This window comes from Neolamprologus multifasciatus, chromosome 6 (assembly GCF_963576455.1).
Source record: "Neolamprologus multifasciatus chromosome 6, fNeoMul1.2, whole genome shotgun sequence".
In the NCBI taxonomy this organism is placed as follows: Eukaryota; Metazoa; Chordata; class Actinopteri; order Cichliformes; family Cichlidae; genus Neolamprologus; species Neolamprologus multifasciatus.
Window position 1 is genome coordinate 26,562,195 of NC_140444.1, and position 23,360 is coordinate 26,585,554.

General features: G+C 39.8%; 1 protein-coding gene across 6 annotated transcripts in view; it reads right to left on the bottom strand.

Annotated features, from left to right (window-relative positions):
* The window catches only part of fbxw7 (F-box and WD repeat domain containing 7), a 128,667-nt gene extending 112,544 nt beyond the window's left edge, over nt 1-16,123 (bottom strand). The window contains exons 1-3 of one of the 6 annotated variants that reach the window (XM_085161684.1): nt 15,650-16,123; nt 4,368-4,484; nt 2,826-2,872 (exon numbers count right to left, since the gene is read on the bottom strand). The gene's annotated coding sequence lies outside the window, so the exon portion shown is untranslated. Of the gene's footprint in view, nt 1-2,825; nt 2,876-4,367; nt 4,485-4,624; nt 12,925-15,649 lie in introns of those variants that run through there. The other 5 variants (XM_085161683.1, XM_085161686.1, XM_085161682.1 and 2 more) reach the window with 5 other exon arrangements.
* Between the last annotated feature and the right edge of the window lie 7,237 nt (nt 16,124-23,360).

Consider the following 23,360-nt stretch of genomic DNA (forward strand, 5'->3'; position numbering starts at 1 on the left):
TGCCTTAATGTTTTGATGTTTTTACATATGTTCTTTTGGTCTATAAAGCTCTGAATGGTTTAGCACCAAAATACATCAGTGACCTCCTGACCCAGTATGAACCTTCCAGATCCCTCAGGTCATCTGGATCCGGTTTTTTATCAGTTCCCAGAGTCAGAACCAGACATGGAGAAGCTGCATTTAGCTTTTATGCTCCATATATCTGAAACAAATTCCCAGAACTATTGATTTTATCTACTGTTCCTTTCTTCTTCTTTTTTTCCATTTTAAATCATTTGTTTTTATTTTTTAGTGTCTCTGTACAGCACTTTGAACCACCTTGTTGTTGAATTGTGCTATATAAATAAACTTGCCTTGCCTTTTTGAAAATACTACAATTTGTATATTTATTTGTTTGTCTAAAAGCATTTATTTAAAAAAAATAAATCAGACATTACAAATAGTTACTCGCTACTTGAGTAGTCTTTTCACCTACTACTTTTTTTACTCCTACTTGAGTAACTTTTTGGACGACTACTTTTCACTTTTACTTGAGTAATAATATTTTAAAGTAATGCTACTCTTGAGTAATTTTTGGATACTCGACCCAACTGTTACCCTGTAGATAAAAGTCAACCACCAACAAACTAGACAGAAAAGACATGATCCTAGGTAAAACTTGAAAAGACCACTTTTTTTCCTTAAGTGAATTTTGGTCAATTTCGATCCACAGCACAGTGTTACATTGACCTAAAATGGTAGTTCAGCTTCAGCTGTATTGTAAACACTTAAGTGTAAATGAGCTTCCAATAGCTAAAAATAATGAGCAATCATTTAAACTTATAGAAACAATATAAATTTGGCCAACGATAGAGATTTTGACTATACCGCTCTATCGCGATAGCGCATGTTGATGATGTCATCGAGCTGCGCCTGTTTTGGTCGAAAGCATCGCAGTGGTTACAACCATCATCATCTGCAAATTATGCCGGGCGACAGTCATACCAAAGAGATAAAGCACTTTTGAAATATGGGGAAAGCCAAAAACTGCGCTTCCTCCACTTCCGTAACATTGATTCATTAATGTTGAATTCTCTCACAGCTGTTCTATTCCCATGTTGTTGCAGTATATTAATAACTAACCTCGTATTGTGGATGAATAATCTCAGTTGTTCGCCTGACTGAAGTTTGTCCCGTGTATAGCATCCTGCTATGCGATTGCATTTGTCCCTGACCACCAGAATCCCTCACGTTAACTTTTAATGAGTGGGAAAAAAGTTAGCATTCACCCTCCAGCGTCACTGTGCTAATGTTATGCTAACATAGCTGTGTCGCTAGCAATCACGTAGCACAACATTATATACCAGGTAGTCCAACTTCAGTAACGAACGCCACTGCTGTTTAGTTTTCTGTCTTCATTTATGTTGGAAGTGGTAGCAGAGCTGTACGTTTTAATTAGTTTCAAAAATCTCTCATTCAGAACATGGTATGAAATGTTTAGGTGGAAACTAGCGAGCTAACTTCCTGTTAACTTCTAACTCCGTTAAATTTAATAACTTCTGTTTTCATGGATGCATGGATGTTAAACTTAATTGTTACACCTGCTAAAGCAGCAACGCTGATGATTTTATTAAAGATTAAAGAATTTAGACCGTTTTTGACTCTCAGTGTTTGTTTGACTTTGGGACCTGAAATGGACGGAGTTTTGGACCCAGATTACTCCGCGAAGCTCCTCACTACGGCAACCGTAATGCTCTGACAATCCAGCAAGCAGTGTACAACTTTTAGTACTTTTAGTACAACTTACCAAAGTTGTACTAAAACATTTTTTAACAGATTTCTGCACGCCAAAATCGGTTCGAGGTCAGTAAGCACAACCAGAATTCATACATAAGGCACACTCTCGATTTTTGAGAAAATTAAAGGATTTTAAGTGTGCCTTATAGTGTGGAAAATACGTTATACAGAAGAAAAAAAAGAATATATCGTGATATACATCGTTACCGCACATGCTTCAAATTATATAGCGATATGAATTTTAGGCCATATCGCCCAGCCCTAATAGCAAGAATATAAATGTCAGTGAGAGAACTGGCAGGTTATCAAAAAGTTATTCCTGTGGTTATCATCGTATAATTTAAAGGATGAATTTAGAGGATGATCAATTTTCATGGAACCAAAAAGCATATGCCAGAGTAAAATGTCACAACAGCAGCAGCAGCTGTGAATGCAGATACAACCTTTAATTTACAGTAGTTTAGCGGAGATCTCATTAGAGGTTAGACTAGAATTTAAATGTATTCTTCTCTCTCCATCCTTCTCCCCACCAGTGCCATAATATTACATGCTTTTCATATATTTGGTAGGATTTCATCTGGCTCCTGATTACATAAATGCATGCTTGTATAACAGTCTTGTATCTGCAAAGGCCATGCGTGTCAGAGCAATCAACAAGCTGACAGAGATGTTCTTGGAGTGAGAGGTGTTTCATCCCAGAGGAAATCATGAGAAACCTGAACAGCACTGGGCCGCTACCATGGAAACATTGATAGGCCAACAGATGCCATGACTAAGTATTAGCATACACTAACACTGAGTGGTCAACCATATTCTTATATGTGTGGCGCTATAAATATGTAGAATGGGATGCCACAGTAGTTAAATGAAGTGAAGTGTCTAAAACACCATCCCTCACTCCTCACCTATTTTAACTGTGAGCTTGACTAGCAATCACTTTAAGGAAAGATGAGATGGAAGTTTAATTTTAACAGCTACAATCGAATTAATTGACGTTAAGCGGTACACCCACAAGTACTGAAAGCAACTAGCTGGCTTTTGTACTCTACCTATAACAGGTGATTAGCTGGAAGCCCGTGTGCATGTGTCCATGATGCTGCTGGTGGAGCCCAAAGTATTTACATAAATAGAACACAAATAAATAATATTTACATAAATATAAACTCCTCCTACTATATAAATAAATTCAACACCACAGATGCTCAGGATGATTATGCAAACCAGTATTTTCAGGTAAACGAACTTCCAGTCCCCACTAAAGTATACCTTTACTTTAACCCCTGTAGCTAATTTTAAAACTATTATATAGAATTTACACAGCTCAGCCCAAAAGAGACAAATGTAAAAAATAAAAATAAAAATCAGGGGGAAAAAAATATATATATCAGAGAAAAGGGAAAGAAAAAACAAATGTCAACCACTGAATCATGCATTGAACGGTTGCAACAAGTAGTTAATTGACAGGTCAATTAATCATCAGAAATGAGAAATACAGCTGTGATAATTTTGTGAAGCTGTTTCGTAATTAACGAATAGCTTTCAAACAAAGAAAACATGTAAAGACTGGGCTTGGAAACGCTAGTCCACATATTTACTTTTTTCCTATAGTTGCAATAAATAGATAAGAAAATGACCTGGAGATGAACAGATACTGAAAACTACTCAAAGCCATAAAGGAATGCTAAAATAGTTTCGTAGGGTGGCTTATAATACAGTGATCATGTTTCAGTATAAAAAGATTTGGTTGGATTTGTCAGTTTCTTTCTCAGGAAAAAAAAAAAAAAACTTGACTGTGGGCCAAGGGTGAACAAAATTCATTATTTAAATACAGGTATCAACAGCAAAACAATCTCTCAAAGTATTCAAAACCATGTTACACTTACGAACCCCATTACATAAGTGCACATATGACCAGATATTCACCTGCCATTTACCTATCGGCTAATATGGCCAGGATTACAGTCCCTTGGAAACACAGACAACTGCTACCACCATGGATACCTCGTTTTTCTTATTGTACTCCCTAATCTAGTAGAAGAACACATGCCAACATGTCTCATGCACATTCACTGGCGACCCCAGTGGGTCCAACTCAGAGGTGCTGAGATAATGAAAGCCATTATGTCCCTGTTAACTCCAGTTTAATTTTTGTTTATTCGATGACACTGATGAACTGAGAAAAAGAGGAGGAAAAAAAGGAGGAAAAAAACACTTCTTTCCCCTCCCCAGAACAAAAGTGAGGGGGGAAAAAAAAGAAAGTGCTATCAGCACTGGCCAAATTGTCCAAACACCGTCAGTAGTCTAGCGCATTTACAGGAATATATTGGACTACAACTCCTCTATATTAACAACATATCTTCTCCTTTTAAAGTTTCATCACTGCATGAATATGTTTCAAGCCAACAATGCATTTCAAATAGAAATGGACATTTAAACCTTATGCTCTGCACAACAGTTAAAAATTTAAATCATTCATACTGGAGAGGAGGAAAAAAAAACAAAAGTCAGTAAAGAAGTAAAGAACAACAGTTTTCTAAAGAAAAGAAAATCTGTCAGTCAATGGATTGCGTAGTAGCTCTGGCAAAGCTTGCCTGTGCTTGAGGGGCAGGGGGTACAATGTGTTATCTGCAGCGCCACAGACCTTCCTCCTTTGAAGTGTTGCTGAACCACCGACTGCGCCAGGGACAGTGAAGGTGGAAGGCAGGAGGCTGGAAGGGGGGGGTATAGAAACCAACAAAGTGAGGTACAGAAAACATCAGATGCACAAACAGTTTAACTTGTGATGTACTACATGCACCTCAGAGACTATTTACACTGTTATTTCTGAAGCAGAGCAAAGGAAATTTACATGATTATTTTTCCTCTCCTTTTTCAAGGTCTTGTTTGGGGCAGCCGTGTTTCCTTTGGCGAGTAATGAAGAAAGCATATGGTGGCCATGTGTTGAACGATTGGCTGCGAGGTTGGAGAGGGGAAGTACATGGGACGAGCTGGATGGCAAGGAAAGTGAATCGACTGACTGTTCTGCCTGTTCCCTCTGTTCACCGAAACTCTCCCTCAAGGATTATCCTCTCTAATAGACTTAAAGGCACTTTAACTGAGCTGCCAGCTGCCTGCGTCCCTGGTGGAAAGCAACCCAGGTCAAGTCTGAGGGAGGATATCCTACCATGACAATGCAACACATTCCTAGAGTGCCTCAAACTTGCATCAAAGTAAAATAAATGTAACCACTCCTACCAAATACTGAAAGTAAATTAAATATCTAGTAGAACAGAAAAACAGCCTTACTTCACATTTAACGCAAACACATACCAGAGCTTAAACACTAACAGCTGCAACGACAATGCCACTCACGACTATCATGAGATGTGAACCTTGGGCAGTGTTACAATATGTATTCTTAAAATATGTGTATAGAAGAAAAAAAATTCACACTGTTAAAGTATTACAGAGCTACAGTAAATGTGACCGGAGCTTAAGCAGCTACACACTCCACACCTACTTTTTTGATAAACAGTAAATAATTCATCCATGAGGAGGAGAATGTGGGCCAGAGAACTGTAATCTGCATAACTCTGAATTTCACTGCACAGTTTTAAGGCAATTTCTGTGTCACACACTGCCATGGAAAAAGAGAAGACTTTGATTTAATATAAATGTATTGAAATCACACACACAAAATAACTTAAAACCGCAGATTGTTATGTTGTGTTGGTGTCATGTAGAACCCACATCATATGGAAACGCCAACAATAAACACCACATTTATGGCGAAACTAAGATTTACTGTTCTCAGCCAATGTGAGAAACTGCATCAAGATGTGAGGTCTGTGCCAAGTGAAGACAGCAGCAAAAGACGAGCGCAGGATGCTGCAATAAACTCAGCTCTTTTGTTAGGAAAAAGAAAATGAATAATTAGGTCAAGGCTTCTCTGTTGTGGTCCACAGGGAATAGAGACCTGTTGATTATCTTTCATGACATCTAATCATGGACTAATTTAGACACAACCTGCATTCCTTTGTTGAGTTTATTCATTCTGACCTCTTTTTGGGCTGATGAAATGCCAGCTTATTATGAAACAGTAGCTATTCAACAGTTGTAGGCCTACGGCAATATGAGGATGCTCAATGTCTGAAACATTTCATTTTTATCTAGAACGTCAAAACAATTGTAATAAAAAGGTCAGTATATCAACCTTTTAACTAATAGGTCATTAACCTACAGGGAAGCCTGCCAAACTGTATGACTGTACCACAAACAAATTACTCAGTATGGCCAATTAATCTTTAAAATACTGTATTATGCATTTAAAAACAAAAACAAAAGCCCAGCTGTGATGCTCAGGATAATATTCCTATTTCAGTAATGTGTAAAATGCTCATTTTGTTGAGGGATAGATGCTCAATTAATTAACCAATAGCTCTAACCAATGAGCTTCAGTCTCTGAGCAGGAAGATAAAATATTCTTTTCTCGCTACATTTTATAAATATTAGCAGAGAGGCACTAATCACAAAAGTTTAGCCAGATTTCTGAACCCGTTCCAAAGTGAAGTGCTGTGAAACTAGTTCAAACAAATCCTGCAGGACTTTGCACAAACTACTCCCTCCCAAATTTTATTGTAAAGTTCTCTAAATTTTAGCTTTCAGTTACTACAGCAAGACATGATTGAGAGCACTCTAGTTCATGTAAGTCAAGTTGAGACTTGCAGTAACACAATGTGAACAAGGAACAGACACAACTACAAACTACGTGAGCAGAAGTGCCTGACTTCACGACTTCAACACAGGCTTGGTGATGTGGCACAGAGGTCTGGCCAGGTCCTCTTGGACCATGAGACATCGGGAGACCTCTGACCAGGCATGTAAGGGAAGTCTCCATTCACAAAGGCAGACGTTTCCATGCCAACAGCAGAGAGGCCTTTCAAACAGGTTTTGTGCTGCACCTCTGCTGCAGTCTAAGAGAAGGACCGGTGGGCATTTGAGAGGAAATGGGTTGTGGGAGGCAGTGAAGAGATGCAATTGTGTTAAGGTGAGATGGAAAAGGACTGAACAAAATGACCCACAGCCTGAAGGCATTTTGTGATGGGAAATTACAAAAGAAAGGCTAGACGCTCAAATCACTTGTCCCTTTTAAACGTATGAAGACACAGGAACTTTATCAATCTGTCAAAGTGACAGCATTCTGTCAGTCCGACAGCAGACCCACAATATTGGCAGAACAAGCCGCAGTACTCAAATCAATGTGTAGTATGAGTGAAATTTGACAATACAAGTGCTGTATAATCCACTACAGGGTTTAGGCTGTATATTACAGCCCCAGCAGCCTGCCTGACTTTAGTTGACTCCCATAACAGGCTCAAACAGCCAAGTAAGCTAATATTTATTATTAACATGCTGCCATGAATATTTTTCCCATATTTTTCAAATGAAAAACAAATTAAAAAAATAATAATAACTATACACAACACTAAAACAATTTTATCTGGTCAAATGACAGCCATCCACATATGTCTACTAATTACCATCTTTCCCCATTTCCCCAGCGTTGCCAGGGTTAATATATCCTAAAGTTCTTATAATATCATATTACCCTTACACTTCACTCTCATACTTCAGGCTTACTTGTGGTTTCTAAAAGTAGAATGGGTGGCAGAGCCTTCGGGCCCTTCACCTAAGGAAACAGCTCCCGGTTTGGATTTATACCCTCTTTAATTTCTAAATCAGACTCAAAACTTTCCTTTTCGATAAAGACTATAGTTGATGCTCATTTAGGTGACCCTGAACTATCCCTTAATTATGCTGCTACAGACACAGACTGCAGGATTTCATGTGACGCACTAAGCACTACTATTCCACTCACCTCTTTTCATTCGTCATACATTTATATCCTCCTGAGAACTGAGGAAAAGAGATTCTTCCGATTTAACTTTTTGATTTCCTTCCTCTTTGGAGCTAAAAGAGGCCACCCAAACGATATCAATGGAAAGGATGTCCTCTATTTAGCACAACAAGACTTATTAGGGTAGCTCAAATAAGTCAAAATATATAGACCAAAAAAAAAAAAATCCAAAAATGTCCATTGCACAGGCCATAAATGAATAGGCTGGTTCTCAGGAGGATATACCATTGTCATTATATTTGTGTCTTGTCTCTCCCTTAGTCTAAGTTTTGTCCTGTTCATCTGCCCCTACCCCTCCATGAGCCTGGTTCTTCTGGAGATTTCTTCCTTTTAAAAGGGGAGCTTTTCCTTCCCACTATCATAAAGACCTTGCTCACAGGGGATTGATTGTTTGATTGTAGGGTCTTTACCTTTTAGTATAAAAGAATCATGAGGCATTTGTTGATGTGATTTGGTCCTATATAAATGAGCTGAACTGAAAAGGTTTCCTGGCAGATACTGCATTGTAGCAGACTTTTCATACCATGGAGGCTCTATGTTTCGCTAGTAACTACTTCTATGTGTAGTGAGGCATTATAGATCCACATTTAGTAAAGGTTACTTATTGAAAGTTCAGGTCTTCAATAGGGACTTATAAACTGTGACTATGTGGCGCCTTGTGTGCCTGAAGTGACGTACAAACGCCACGTCAATGAAAAAAAAAAATATATATTATTGATGTGGAGATAATTTTTAAGATTATAACAAATCTGTAAAGTTACAACTGTTACAATTATGTAAATCTGAGCGACTCTCACTTTCAAAAAGCTCGTGAAGAGATACTGCTGTAAATTCTCACCTGGGCACAAGCATACACATGCACTTTGTTCCAGGGTGCTGGTCTGGCTGCCTCTAACACTTTTCTTTTCACATGCACTTTCATCAAAAAGTTCAAGGGGGTATAGTGCATGTGTGAAAAGTGCTCATTTGTGTTTATGTAAAACTTGCTCCTCTAGTTTCAGCTCCAGCACGTAACCAGTACATAGATATTTAGTACGTAGCCATCAATGGGGTGTGAAAGCAGCTCACTGTTCGAGTTGTGCCTGATCAACACTTCAAAGAAGAAATAAAGTATTCCTTCTCAGAGGACAAAGACAAAGAGATGCTATTTGTACTTTCATATCTTTGGCTGTTGACAATACGCTCTGCTGCAGTATAATTTTGGACCCTAATATATCCACTCTTGACTTTTGTCCCAGACTGCCACTTTCTTCTGTCCCTGCACTGTGTCACCTAGTGTTCAAAACACAGCCCACATCAAAGCAAAATGCCTGGGAGATTTCTCCCCATGTTCATTACCCAGCTCAGAGCTACATGGCACAGCACTGAATTATTAACATACTCCTTGCGCCTCACAGATACTGAGCAAACGGGCCGTTTACAAGCACAGAATAAACCCATAGTTTGCTCTTAAGGCTCCAGTAAATCCTCAGAGTAACTCAAACTGATAAAGCAAGTATTTAAAAGAGAGCATTTTTAAAAGGCACAAAACAGAGGATAGTATCACACTGCTAACGACAAAGTTACAGATGATGGAGGTATGCAATAAGCCGAGAAAGAGAATTCAAATATTATAAATATTACATTCTTCATGAGTATAGGAGGAAGAGAAAATGTGCAGGAACGTCTGATAACGTAAGATAAGACAGCTAGGGAAGGCCTGAAGCTGTGAATTAGATATGTTTCATAGATATCATGCGGGGATGTCGTGGCATTGACATCATGTTCATATTACTATAATGATCGTATCATATATACACACACATACATATACATCGAACCAGGTAACTTTCACTTGTGTAAGCAAATTCTTAATAAAGCCCTTTATCGTCATCGTCCCACCCCACCCCTATACTCCACCTGTGGGAGTCACCCACTGTTTAAGAACCACTCTTCTAATGTGTCGATGTGACTAACTGCAGCTGCATCAGGAAAGGCCTAGCCCAGGCAGCGGACACGTATACAGAATTCTTCATATCAGGCCACAGAATTAAAATCACCAGAAATAACTCAATAACAGCTATTTTACTTTTCTGGTTTCATGTCTACTCACAACTCCCAGTAACGCCCCCAACAACAATGCTAATTTTAGAACAAGGTAAGCCATCATTACAAAGAATTGCAGGTTCTCAAGCTGAGGAGAGGCAGCAGTGGAGATAAAGGCTCTAGTGTGTGTTGTAATGTCTGACCCTAATAACAATAATTGTGCCCTTTTTTCTTTATGTTGCTGAACTTTGTTGCCACAAAGGACCACTTGATGACTTTCTTAAGTTACTCTTCAAGAGATTTCCTTGAGACTGGAGATCCTCTTGGAACTCCCCACGGAAAAGCCCCTTTAATGTCCTTCCCATGCTTATGAAGACAGCTTCATTTCCCTCCTCATTTCCCAGTTTACATACACAGCTGAATAGGTCTTTAAGTATGCAAACTACACAGCACCTCTCTACACATTTGCTGCTGTCACCCCTTTCCCGTTTCCCTCTGTGGATTGCACCATTTAAACCTAATGTCTTTCAACCATCTGTCCCTCTGCTCCAAAGCTGTCCATCTGTAGAAATCCCATTACCCTCTCAATTTGGTATATTAGACACAACTCAAAGATTCAAGCACACTTCCCACTTTTAAGCTTTCCTCCAAACATAAACAGTGGCTTGAACATCCGTTTACCACTTGAAAACATAACCCCCACAGAGTAACTGACTTGTACCATCTCTCTCCATATGTAAGGAGTCTTAAAACTAGACAAGCAACCCTGAGTAGTAGCTTTGTTAGGAATAGCCAGCATATGGACAGCAGACTGATTCACTCACTGGTTACAAAATATGCATGTTTTCCTCAGTTATAAAGATTTCAGACTAAGTGTGGATTTACTAAGGCCAGTCTCCCCATATGCAACCTAAACAATGTCCACTATCTTCATGCTTTGCCAACACAAGTGTCAAAGACAGGAAATCTCACTGTCCATGAGAACAGTATTAGGAAAGCCCTGATGTCAGTAACACAGCAACAGTAAGGAGTGTGGGAATGTGAAGCTTTACGCAAACAACGTCCAGGATACCCTGTCATAATCTTTAAGGGCTTGCAGCAATCCCCAAACTAAACTTCCAAGTAATTTTTTTAACCTAATTTTGTGTACCAATTTCATTTTACTGCAGTATGAGAGGCTTTACCTTGTTTCTGTCATTTACCCTGTACTCATACCAGGTTACAGATTTCTAGTTTTAAAGAAGCTAAGCTTTTGTCCCCCCCCGCCCCTCCTCTCTCTCTCTCTCTTCAACAACCTTGAATCTTGTTTAAAGCTAGAAGCTCTGCTGCTGGTGGTGGCAGAGAAGTTGCTAGTCCTGACCAGAGAGAGATGCACAGAGGGGGGGGGGGCACAAAGTTGGCAGTGAAGGCAGGTGGGAAGATTGCTTGCATCTCTCCCTCTCCCCAAACACAAGAAAAACAGGAATCAAAACAAAGATAAAGAATTTGACCTTTGGACACAATCGATAATGGAATAACTAAAATCCTATCCTATCAATACTGATCCATATTTTTGTGTAAAAGTAAATTGAAAATATGCAGTTCATGTCTTAAACACTTTCAGCCTATCCTTGAATGTGAATTCTCTGATCTTCATCAGCATACACTGCCCTGCTGGAGGAGAGAGGAGAAAAATGGAGTACCCCCCCCCCCCAAAAAAAAAAAAAAAAAAAAAAAAAAAAAAGAACAGCATACATTTAACTGAAGGGCTTAATAATGTTAATAATGTTCTCGTTGCAACCATTTTCAAAGGGGGTACATAATGGGCTGGCTCTGAAAAACAAATCCCAGAGAGCAGCTTAGTTTGTACATATTAAAACAGCCTCTTCCAACACAGTTTCAGAAGCGCTGCCAAACAACAACCTGTTCAACGCAGTAAAAGACCAAATTAAAACTGTCTTCTCAAAACAACTACATCTGCCATTTCTATTCATCTGCTCCGCCGCCTGGCTTTTTACAGAAGGCAGAGAAGCGCACTGCAGAAAAAGCCATAAAAATCTGAACATTCATCACATGAGAATGCAGAGCATCACACACTGGTATGATCAGGCAGACAGCATCGAGTAAAGTGGTTGTACATGTCATAGGTGTTGAAAATTATTTTAAACTGCAATGACTGCTCACCTGACAGAAATGATCATGTTATCGTTTTATTGCAATTAACTTTTTGCAGTGCACAATAACAAACTGCAATTTATCACCTTTTTCAAACTGCTAATTATGTTAAACTTAGGCAATATCCGTTTTATCAAAACATAGTTATCCCACTAATTTTTTTTTTTGCTGCAAAAATCAACCCTGTCACTAAAACCTGCTATAAATGTTGCCATAAGACGGAGTCAGTCTGATATCAGTCTGAGACTGAATAGGGGCTGCTGAAAAAACACATATCTGTTGCCGTCTACATAGACAAAAATCCAACTATCACATCTGCATTCTGCAACTGTTCTACAGGAATACAGCCAGAATACAACCAGCTGGCAGCCAGTCGAATCAAGTCTCTTCAAGTTGTGCTCATTGACAAAGACTCAGATTAAAAGGCAACGTGCTTGCAATCTGTCTGCATTTATAAGTCAGATAGTAATTATTTGCAAACCTTCAATATCTCTCAGTGTGAGTACAGTCAGTCCAAGTCAGACTGCAACTGTTTGCTGACCTGTGCAATCCCCTTGCGATCAAAAGTGGCTTTGAATGTGCAAGCCCTGAAGGCGTGGGCAACCATTTAGTTACCACAAATTGCCATCACTTGCAGAATGTGAAAAATTCAATACAGTCGCCAGACACCCAAGACTTCTTCTGGTAAATGTAAGGAGGTTGCCGTCCTGTCCTATTCCTACTAGTGTGACTGAGCTTGCTCTGAATTAAGAAATAACTTTGTCAAGCTAAATGCATCCAGTGTTGGATGATTTATTAAATGTAAATTTGTTCTGATAACCTTTTCAGGATGTTGATGCAGGAGATTCCCGGATTATTTTAATTTATTTAATAAAATATCGATATTTGGTGTTCTTGTATTGATACTATATCGGCACAAAAAAATATCGCAATACTATGCTGCATTGAGCCCCCCCTACTATTTAGGGAGATCTATTAACTGTCAGTCATTTTACAAACTCAAGTGTTAAACATTGGTTGGCTTCAACTTCTAAATATGAGGATTTGCTGGGTTTTGGTTTTGGGTTGGGTTGGGTTGGGTTGGGTTGGGTTGGGTTGGGTTGGGTTGGGTTGGGTTGGGTTGGGTTGGGTTGGGTTTCCCCCCCCCCCCCTCCCCCCTCCCCCCTCCTTTACGATTATGCAACAGTAAATGACCTTATCTTTGTGTTTTGGACAGTTGATCGGACAACAGGACACAGCAAGAGCAATTCTCAGAAACAGATTGGCTAATCAAAAAAAATAACATCCAGATTTGTTCATAATGACAATACAGGCTATTTGCAGTCTGATCATAATTAGTAATACTATGGGTTCAGAAAGCCTTCGTCTTCTATACAATAAATGTTTGCAGGCACTTAAAGGAAACTGACCAGGTACAAAAAATTAAATAAAATATTGTCCTTAACAGATCTCTGATCGTCAATCTTGGGCATGCGTACATAGGTCACTTCAATATGACATCAAGTTAAGCCAGTACTAACAAATGAGACCTATTTTATGCTTCCATTTCTAATGATTAATCAACACCAGTGCTGAGAAAAAGAACATCATCAATTTTTGATCAAACAGAGGCAGATTTCCAGCTGCTGGCTGATCGGACCGTTTCATCTGTTATGTGCAACCCAAAGCACATTTTTAACCAGCAATCAATACAACAGCACTGAAATAAATGCTCCCTTTATGAAGCTTCTGGTGCTCAGCTTTTGTTGACACTCTTCCAGAGAAATGTTGTATCTACTTTTTTTTTTTTTTTTTAAAGAAAGCTGTAAATTATGTAATTTGGCAACTGAATGATAAAGTATCCTATCAGCAGTGTGTCCACACTTCTGCAGTCAAATTCAGTATGGCAAAAGATATGCAACAGTGCTGCTGCACTTTTGTAATCAATGTGGTGCTTTATACTGCACAGATTACACAAGTATGTGTGTGCAAAGCATCACTCTTAGAATAGCAGCGTAACAAATATAGAAGGGAAGTGACAGAAGATTCATTCAAATGGACTGGCTGACATTTGTGCATCTTAACCAAAGTTGGTCATCTGACCTGACCTCACGACTCCCTTCCAAACTGAACTTAACATGAGCTGCACAATTTGATCCAAACTGACAAAACAGGACAAGAGAAAGACGCAGCATGGTTAAATAAGAGAGAATTGAATCTTAAACTGTTTCATGGTGCGCTTCAGTACTGCACTTCTGTTGTTTAAGAGAAATATGTAATGAATGCACACCCATTTGGGTTTGGCGATCGTTGCACATGAGGGGTTGTGGTCAAGTTTGAGTTTAAACTTGATGCACTCCAGTTTTACACAGCGGAGTAGAAATCTGGGTAGTTCCAAGTTCATGTTTGACTCGAGTTACATTGCATTTAATCAACTATACAAAACAAAAAAACTATGGTAAAAACAATGTAATTAAGGCTTACACGATGAAACACAAGCTAAGGTCTCACAAGCACAATGAAGAACTGAAAATAATATGTATTGTTGGGCTGGTTTGTACACTGCTGTTGCGACTCTGTTAGAACTGAAACAATTGGATGTCAGGGACACAAAGACAAGCCTGTCCACCACAGGAGAGTAAACATTAAGGCACCAGTAAAAAGAAATGGCCATACAGTTTTAGATCAACAACTTTCTAAAAATGTCTGGACAAAAGAGGAACATAATATTCATAAAGGCTTGCAAGACTGTTGCATTAGGCCGCATTTACAGCATGTTAGGTGACTAACTGAATAAGGGATGTGGACTGTGCATCAAGCTGTCAACTCAGTGTTGGTTTAACTAAAGCTGCCTCCTGTGACAAAACAATTTCAAGTCCTGTGATTTGCAAGAAACCAGAGCACAGCCACAATAACCTTAAAAGTCTTAAATCTCTCAGCTGTCAACATCCCATGAATTCAGACCTCTGTTCCCCAAGATAAAGTCTGGATTTGGATAACTTTATAAAATTATAAACATTTTTTAAATAGAAACCCTTGAACAGATGAAGAAATAGGAGCTGCCATACTAAACAGCATTTTTCTACTACACTTTGTGCTTCTTTCTCCTTTATATGTGAATAGTGTGGCAAAGTTGCCTCTGGTGTGTTTAAGCTGCCTGGCAGCTGCCCAGGAGGAGTGGAGTCTGTGCAGCTATGTGTTTCATGGCATGTCTCAAACTGTTCATACAGGTTTGCAATCTATAATTTGACCATCCTGACGTCCATACTTTAGATTCATCGTTTGCTCTGCACACAGACATCATCTTGCTCTTCCTGTGGCTTCTTCCCAGTACATTGCTTTCTTTAGGACGTTTCCTTTTTCTGATCAAGGGTTTAAGAACAGAAAGTTGTATGCTGTACATTACCTCAAAACCTCGAGGCAAATCAGTGACTTTTTAAAGATGTAGACTGACTGAGTTAAAGTCAAGTTAAAGACTCACGGTTATCGGGTTAATGCGTGCACGGGCATTAAAGTCCTCGCACTCTGCAGCTCGGTTTGTTTAAAAAGCCCAGCGCTGGCTGTAGAGGCAGCCGAAGCAGGCAACAAACTTCATCCCGTGCAGCACATTCAGCTACACGAAGCTAAATTTGCTAACTTAAACTTCAACTCTGAGCGCTACCGAGCTCCACATCAACACAAGCTGGCTAACGTTAGCACTGCTAATAGCTAGCGACTGCGTTAGCAGGCTAATGCTAGGCCCTTTTCCCCACCGGTCCACCGCTGCAATATCCCCCAGCTGCGGTGCTGTACTTTGTAATTCGCATTGCTTTTATTTACCTGGGAAATGTGGCGATGGACACAAGTAGCAGGACTTTCCAGCGCTTCCTCCCGGTCGGGTATCCACAGCGAGGTATCCTTTGAGGCTTGAAGAAGCTAACGCTTGGAGGTAAACGCTCCTTCTTGGGTCTCCCAGCAGCAGCAGTCACTGCACCTGACCAACCGAGGCTAGCACGCTAGCACGACCTGCTAACTAGCCTCCACAAGCCAAGTTCGTATACTGTTAACTGGCTAGTCAAACACTGCTAACGCTAGCTCCTCTGCCAAACTGACCAGTGCACTGCTCGACCCGCTGACTCTGTGCTCTTACACGGTGATTTACGATCATTACAAGAGGCAGAAGAAACCCACGGAGCCCATACAGCGCGTCAGTAGTAAAATACTTGCCGTCCGCAAGCTCCTCAACAGGGGCCAGGTCTGCTCCTCTCCTGGCTCTCCACCGACTGGAGAGAAGGGCTGTCGCAACTTGATGATGGCACGTTTTTGTTTGCTCCTGTGCGCGCTTACGTGAGATATACGTCCATGTGAAAAATAAATAAAGTAGGATAATTTTTATAAATGCAACCAATGGCGGATCTTACGAATTGATTCGTGTTGCGTTAAATGTTAAAATTCCACATTTTATTTTGAAAATCACAAAATAACTGACAAATTTATGGAGACAATTATAGAGACATTTATTTATGGAGACAAATGAGTTGTCTTTTGTTTTTTGTTTTTTAAAGTAGAAATTAAAGCTAGTAGTTGATTGGGATTTTATTTCGAAATATTCCAAACATATGCCCCTGGAGTTTATTTCTCCCTCTCTGCAGTACTTTTAGTATTACGTTATTATTTTTATTCTGACAAGGCTTCTAAGAGAGGTTTGTGAAAGCATTTATATTATGGCCTTAAACCCGACTTTAGCAACTTTAGAGCCAATGCAACATGCATAGGTCCGGAGAAAACATAGATACACATGTGACGTGCGTGATGTGCAGACCTTCCTGGGGTGGGTGTGTCCTGTAAGGCTCAAGCAGTAGTTCTTCCTTTTATGACCTTTTCCTGTGCCTAACGGAGCTGGGCCCCTGGTGAATGTGAGACACTCTAGATAAGCCATCAGATTAACTTCACCTCGTTTTTCTTTTCTTTGTCTTGTCATCTTCTCCTTATTATTTATATGACAATTAATATTAGAATTATAATTTTTGTTGTTAATGGTCGTGATGACCATTCCCAGGTCTAAGCCTATGGCTAGAATATAGAAACGTATTTGCCCCATTCTTGATTACTTGTTTTTTTTTATATTTGTCAAGTTTCAGATCATCAAACAAAATTTAATATTAGACAGAGATAACCAGAGTAAATACAAAATGCAGTTTTTAAACATTACATTGGTTTACATTATTAAGGGAAAAGGCTATCCAAAGCAACCTGGAGCTGTGTGAAAAAGTAATTGTCCTCTTCTTGTTAAATCATGAATGAACTGTGATTCACCACTTATTTATTTGAAAAGTTGATTTCAGTTTCAGTAGCCACACTCAGGTGTGATTACTGCCAGACCTGTTAAATTAACAAGTCACTTAAATAGCACTTCGCTCTCGCACTGCTGGCTTACTTGTTGTTCCTAGAGTATTTAAAAGTAGAATGGGAGGGAGAGCCTTCAGTTTTCAGGCCCCTCTTCTGTGGAACCAGCTTCCAGTTTGGATTCGGGAGGCAAACACTATCTCTACTTTTAAGATTAGGCTTAAAACTTTCCTTTTTGCTAAAGCATATAGTTAGGGCTGGACCAGGTCACCCTGAATCCTCCCTTAGTTATGCTGCAATAGACGTAGGCTGCTGGGGGATTCCCATGATGCATTGAGTTTTTCCTTTCCAGTCACCTTTCTCACTCACTATGTGTTAATAGACCTCTCTGCATTGAATCATATCTGTTATTAATCTCTGTCTCTCTTCCACAGCATGTCTTTTATCCTGTTTTCCTTCTCTCGCCCCAACCGGTCGTAGCAGATGGCTGCCCCTCCCTGAGCCTGGGTCTCCCGGAGGTTTCTTCCTGTTAAAAGGGAGTTTTTCCTTCCCACTGTCGCCAAAGTGCATATTAAAGGGGGTTATATGATTGTTGGGTTTTCTCTGAATATATTAGATCGTATAAGATCTACTGTACAATATAAAGCGCCTTGAGGCAATTGTTGTTGTGATTTGGCGCTATATAAATAAAATTGAATTGAATTGAATTGAATTGAAATCAAGCCTGTTAGACAAAATGAAGCAGGCTAAAAAACCTCAAAAAGCAACACATCATACCACAATCTAAAGAAACTCAAGAACAGCTAAGAAACAAAATCATTGATATCTGTCCATCTGGAAATGGGAACAAAGTTGTTTATAAGGCTTTGGGATTCCAGTGAAGCACAGTTAGCCATCTCCACAAACATAGAAAACTTGGAACAGTGGTGAACCTTCCTAGGAGTGACCAGCCTACCAAAATAACTCCAAAACATGTTGATGACTCATCCAGGAGGTCATAGAAGAACCCAGAAAAACATTTAAAGGACTGCCTGCCTCACTTGTCTCAGTTAAGGTCAGAGGTCATGATTCCACTGAAAGAAAGAGACTGGGCAAAAATAGCATCCATGGGTCAAGGAGAAAACCAGTGCTGACTAAATGCATCTTGATGATCCCCAAGACTTCTGGGAAAATATTCTGTGGACTGATGAGACAAAAGTTTATTTTTGGAAGGTGAGTCCCATTACATCTGCATAAAGCTCAGCACAGTATTTCATAATAATAATAATGGATTGCATTTATATAGCGCTTTTCGGGCCCTCAAAGTGCTTTACAATTCCACTATTCATTCACTCTCACATTCATACACTGGTGAAGGCAATCTACAGTTGTAGCCACAGCTGCCCTGGGGCAGACTGACAGAGGCGAGGCTGCCATATCGCACCATCGGCCCCTCTGGCCATCACCAGTAGGTGGTAGGTGAAGTGTTTTGCCCAAGGACACAACGACCGAGACTGCTCAAACCGGCAACCTTCCGATTACAAGACAAACACCCAACTCTTGAGCCACGATCGCCACACCATAGCAACAGTAAAACATGGTGGTGGTAGTGCAATGGTCTAGGGCTGCTTTGCTGCTTTAGGACCTGAAAGACTTGCTATAATTGATTGAATCATTCTGCTCTCTACCAGAAACTCCTGAAGGAGAGTGTCTGGCCATCAGTTCATGCCCCCTCAAGAGGACAATGATCAGAAACACAACAATCCAGTCGTTAAGTCTGACGTCACTAGCCGTGTCTGGGCCTAAACTCCGCTGCAGGTCCATATATCAAACGAATCACTATGGCATTACTGAGAATTGAAAAACTGTCTAAAGTCTTTCATCTTTAATAAAATGATCAGCGTTCTGCTCTACCAGGTGTAACAATTGAGTTTAACATCCAGGCATCCATGAAAACGGAATTTATGACATTTAACGGAGTTAGAAGTTAGCAGGAAGTTAGCTCGCTAGCTTCCATCTAAACACAATATAGCATCTCCTGACTGCGGGGTTTTGGAAACAAATTAAAACGTACAGCTCTGTTATCACTTCCAACATAAATGAAGACAGAAAACTAAACAGCAGTGACGTTTGTAGGGTTACTGAAGTTTGGCTAGCTGGTATATAATGATGTGCTACGTGACCGCTAGCAACAAAGCTATGTTAGCATAATATAAACAAGCTCAATTTTTTTCCATTTGATTAAAGTTAATGTGAGTGTTCTCGTGGTCAGGAACAAATGTAATCACATGGCAGGATGCTGTAAAAAGACCAAACTTCAGCCAGGAGAACAACTGAGATAATCCATCCACAATACGAGGTTAGTCATTCATATACTGCTGCATGGGCTGGGCTGTAGTTACATCCTAAGGTTTTAATAATAATAATAATAATAATGGATTGCATTTATATAGCGCTTTTCAGGGGCCTCAAAGTGCTTTACAATTCCACTATTCATTCACTCTCACATTCATACACTGGTGGAGGCAAGCTACAGTTGTAGCCACAGCTGCCCTGGGGCAGACTGACAGAAGCGAGACTGCCATATCGCGCCATCAGCCCCTCTGGCCATCACCAGTAGGCGGTAGGTGAAGTGTCTTGCCCAAGGACACAACGACCGAGACTTTCCAAGCTGGGGCTCAAACCGGCAACCTTCCAGTTACAAGACGAACTGCCAACTCTTTGAGCCACGATCGCCCTTTAAAAACTGAGCTTAAATAAATGATTAGCGGTAATAAAAGCTGAGGGAGGTCAACAGTGATCACTGACTGTTTTAGGAGCTTTTTGAGATTAAATAGAAGAAAATACATAACATTAAACATGTTAACAACACAAAAGCCATATTAAACGCAGACTACTTTGGGCCCGGAAGTAGGATTCGTCACGTCATCACTTAACGACCGGATAAGCCCACCTCTGAATGTCTCAAAAAAAAAAAAAAGGGGTTTGCGAGTGACCTAGTTAAAGTTGGTACCTTAAAAAGTCTATGTTGGAAAACCCCTCAATGTGGTGAAAATACTTGATGTGAATGACTCATTGGCAGTTATCGCAAACATTTGATTGCAGCTCTTATTTTTTCACACAGGTCAAGGAAGGTTTAGGTAATTTTTTCACTTAATAAATTAATTCATCATTCTTTTTTATATGAATAAATGAATGATTTAATTAGGTCTCCCTCTGCTCTGTTTCCCCCTCATTCACTGTAGCTGGAGTACTGTGATCTGGTTCAATCTGGGTGACCTTTGGGAGGGGGCTGCAGGAGTGGGGGCTCCAGATCACTGTTCCCATCCTTTGAACCTCTGAGTTACACAAGACATCAAAGTTACTTAACTGCTTATAAACAGGCTCCCTCCTCTGGGTCTGGGGGCTGTTTTGAAGGAGCTCACACTCCCAGTTGGCTGCCTCTAATCAAATCCAGGGGCGACTCAGAGCTGTACACTGATCTAAACATGAGAATGATCCAAATCATAGTAACCAATAAAACAGAGGAAAAGTTCTGCTTACTAACCACAGAAGAACATCACTGCTGATCAGTAAAACCTCTAGGTTACTCTAGGTTTGGTTTTGTATAAGTTTTTTCAGTTTTATGATGTATAAAAGTCATGTACAAAGCATCTTACCCTCATACAGCACTTACTTGCGATTAAAGCCTTTGTTTATCGTTATATGAAGAATTTTTACAGTACAAAAGTTTTGATCGACCCCTTGTTTCTTGTTTCAGTCTTTCTTGTAGTTGTTTTTTTGTTTTTTGTTTAATTTTTTTGTTAAGCTCTAACAATGACCTAAGACTCACTCAAGGATAAAAAGGGCACCTAAACCATGAGATGAGCGAGTGTTGTGTCTACACGTAATAGACAACTTAGCAAAGATCTAATTTTAAAGTGTATCTTTAGGCAATTTACATGTATTACATTGTACGTTGTATCTTTACAATTAACATGCAGCCGGTCACAAATAAATATAACTTGATGAAACAGGACAAGAGAAGGACAAAAGGACCAGTGGAAAGCCTAAAAAACAATCCACCGCAGATGAACAGTCGTCTCCTTATGAAATAGGAAAAAAATCTAGCAAAGACCTGACGCAGCTGATCTACTGTTCACTGAAACTTCATCACAAATGGTCTCAGTGGAAGAGTGGCTTTCAATAAGTGATTCTTAAGAAAAGGAAACAGGGAGAAAAGGCTGCGATATGCCAAATTACACAAGAACTGGACTGAAACTCAGTGGCAATAGGTCTGATCATTGTCAGTGAATGGGTGTCTACAACCATCTGTAAAACACGATGGAGACTCTGTCATAGTTTGGGGCTGCATTTCAGCTACTGTTGTTGAGGATCTTGGTAAAATTAATGGAAGTGTCAATGTAGAAAAGTACAGTCTGATTTTGATCCGCTATGTAATACCATCTAGTAAGAATGTAAAATCTGTAAAATCAGTACTGTAAAATCAGACCTGGATAGAAAAACAAACAACTGAACACCATCAGTCATGGATCAGCCTCCTCAGAGGCCCGGAGCTCAACATTATTGAAGCAGTCTGTGATCATCTTGACAGACAACAGAATAAAAGGCAGCAAACGTCCAAAGAAGAGCTTTAAAAACCCAGATAGATAGATAGATAGATAGATAGATAGATAGATAGATAGATAGATAGATACCTTTTATGAAAAGAGGCAAAACCAATGCTTAGGTGAAGATCAGCAACAATAATACATGTATTAATATTTTTATATATACTAATAAAACATTTTTTGTATTCATGACTGAAACTGAAAATATATATTTTCTAATCATTAAAATTTGAGTAATAACACAGGAAGTGAGAGGCTATAAATGGAAATTTACACAGCACGTCAGAAATCATGTAGGCTGCCCTAATTCTTCCCAGAATATTGAGCCGCATTTATTCAAAGGCACAAAAAAAAAGAGAGAGAGAGTTATTGTGGATTAGTGTGAGGCTGCTCCTGCTCAAGTTAGCCATGTGGTGCCAGCTGTGGTTAGCTTTGGCTCATGGTCATTTTCATGGCCTGTATCTGGATCCTGCAGGGAGAGTCTGAAACCCTGAGATATCACTAAGCACCAAGCATGTGATTCTGAGAAGTGTGGAATCGAGGCTGGCATCCGGTCAATGAAAGCACACCCTGGAAACAAAGAATGACTGTAAATATCCACACTTTCTAGCTAAATTTTCTCTCAAATAGGGTTTGAAAGCTGCTGTAGCTGGGCTTTATGGAAAGAGGTCCTGTAAGTGAGTTCTCAAAGAAATCTGAACCACAGCTTGAATTTTTGTGTCAGGGGGATTTCTTTGCCTGCTGTTGTGGTCATCACCACACCTAAACACGGAACTTTCCCTAGAGCTTCCTAATGATTGTTTAAAACAGTGATTTCCAGGCCTTTTTGCCTTGTTTTTGACTCCTTGTCACAGGTTACAGCCTTTAGAGATAAAATATATTACTAGAAGCAAGGAAGCATTTTTCCTCTTGAGTTGTCTTAATAAAAACCTTTTTAGAGTTCTAAAGAAGTATTTATACACAAAAAATAAAGCATAGCAAATAGTTTAAGCACTGCAAACACTCACAAACTAGAAAGCTAGAGAGGCATTTACAGCCCTGGCAGATGTCTCTGAAGCAACCTTTAATGGGACGCAGAGGAAATAATGTGCATTAAATTGTGCATCACGACTCCAACGTATCGAAATCAGACCTGAAAGTCTTCTTTTAATGACACTCGCAGACTTCCTCGTCCCTGTTTTCCACTCAAACGTTGCCCAAGAATGGCTGAACGCAGTGACTGCGACAGACAGATGACGCTCTGTGACATCGCACACAGTTTGTCAACTCTCGAAGGCAAACAAACACGGATGCTGGTGCGTCTGTGAAAATCGAGCTGATCGAGTGTGACAGGCAGCAACAGTGCCTGCTGGGTAGACACTGATTCAGTCAACAAAGCCTGTAAATTTGGAGAAGACGGGGGCTTTTGAAATATGATGTTATGAGTGAATCCTGGAGGGGATTACATCACATGTCTGCTCACCGTGACAGACATGCCTTTAAGCAAAGTTATAAACGCACCTGTCCACCCACATATCTGCAAATATACACACCTGTGTGAGAGATTCCCTTGCCACAAGTAGAAGATGAAAGCGCTCCTCTTTCTGCTGTTTGCTCGGGTCATGTTTGATTTGAAT